This window comes from Peromyscus leucopus, chromosome 4 (assembly GCF_004664715.2).
Source record: "Peromyscus leucopus breed LL Stock chromosome 4, UCI_PerLeu_2.1, whole genome shotgun sequence".
Lineage (NCBI taxonomy): Eukaryota > Metazoa > Chordata > Mammalia > Rodentia > Cricetidae > Peromyscus > Peromyscus leucopus.
This window is the reverse complement of record NC_051066.1, coordinates 140,853,583-140,855,368: the sequence shown is the minus strand read 5'-3', so window position 1 is coordinate 140,855,368 and position 1,786 is coordinate 140,853,583.

Genomic DNA, 1,786 nt, shown 5'->3' with positions numbered 1-1,786 from the left:
AGCTTTTTGCCAATGTTTTTGTTTATTTGATTGTTGGTTTTCTGTTGGGGGAGGGGGCTTGTCTCTTAGTGTAGCTTAACAGCTTTCTCAGGTGCTACATGGAGACCCTCTAACCACAGAGTTCTGTGATCAGTAAAAATCCCCTGGTAGTGAGTAAATCTGCCTATATAATAAGTCAGATCAGGCCAAATTAATAAGCCCAGGTTTAAACTGAGCAGAGCATTCCTGGATGGTGCTGGGAGAGGGGGGGGAAGTCATGAGAGGAAACCATGAGGGGAAGTATGGTGATTTTATTTGTATGTTAATAAAGTTTGCCTGGAGAACAGAGATCATAGTGAGCCATAAGCAGAGTCAGGCAGTGGTAGCACATGCCTTTAATCCAATCACATGGCAAGCAGAGTCTCTGTGTGGTCAAGGACACAGTCAAATGTGGTAACATGAACTTTAATCCCAGTACCAACCATAGAGACCTGGAGGTCTGTGTAGACAGACAATGACAAGGAAGTTATGTGGTTGGGTTTAAAGCCAATGAGAAGGCAGAACAGAAAGGCAACAGAAAGACAAGTCAGACAGGAAGAAGAGCTTTCTCTGGGAAAGCAACTTCTGGTGGTAAGTTAAAGCTAGTCATGGCTATTGCTCTGATCTCTTCGGCTATTACCTCTGTATTTGGCTCTGTGTTTCTTATTTACTAAGAAATTTAGTAAATTTAGAATTTCATCTACATTTGGTGCCCATGTCGCAAGAATTCATTAAAAAACTGTTGGTGGCCTCACAGGCCAGGGGTTACAGGCCCTGGCCCTGGCTGGAGCTACCGGTCGAGCTGCGTGCAGTCAAAGCTGCACTGGACCTTAGCTACAGGCAGTTACACACAGCTGGAGCTACATGCGGCCAGATGGCCAATTCAAGCAGCTCAGGCTTAAAGGGGCGGGCACTACTATCAGCTCAGGTCCACATCGGCTCCAGCAGGAGCACGTGGCTGGATTTTAGCTTTTAGCCAGAACATGTGGCTGTGCTTTCTCCCCACCCCCTCTGGATTCCCATCTTGGATGCTAGGTAGCTGTTTTGAAATTCCCTCGGACTTCTACTGTTCTATGCAGACTTGGTAAGTCAATTAACATATCAGGTATCATAAAGGGACAAACTACTTAAAAGAGGAAAAATTCACCCCACATTATAAAAAAGGGAAATATCTTTACAATAGTAGAAAATTGGTCTTTGTTTGATAAAACATTAGGCAGTCTGAAACTGGAACAGTTGCATGAGAGGATTAATGTTGATGGGATGTATGTAACATCAATTATACATATTTGTTTATTTATCCTTATTTTACAATTTAAAAAGATAGACAATTTAAGTGCCAAGATAAAAGCTTTAGAAAAACCTGTTAAAATGAAATATAGATAAATTCAAACTCAGACAGAAGAATTTAAGGGTAAAATTATTTCAGGATTAGATTATAAGGTTACAGAAAGACAGCCTGTTTTCAAACAATCAAACTTAATATATCCGGTAACCGTACAGCAACTATGTGATCAAGGGCATGTACAAACTAATTGGACTCCAGTTGAAATGTTAGATTTAAGAAGGTTTAAGGAGGCAATAGTATCCTATAGCATGCATTCCCCATATGTAAAGCAAATGTTAAACTCCTGGTCAACTTGTAATAGGATTGTTCCTCAAGACTGGAAAGAATTGGTAACTGCTGTCCTGGAACTCAGGGCCCAGCGGCAGTGGCGTATGTGGTACCAAGATGAGGCTAAGACCATAGAAAGTCAATGGAAGGCTA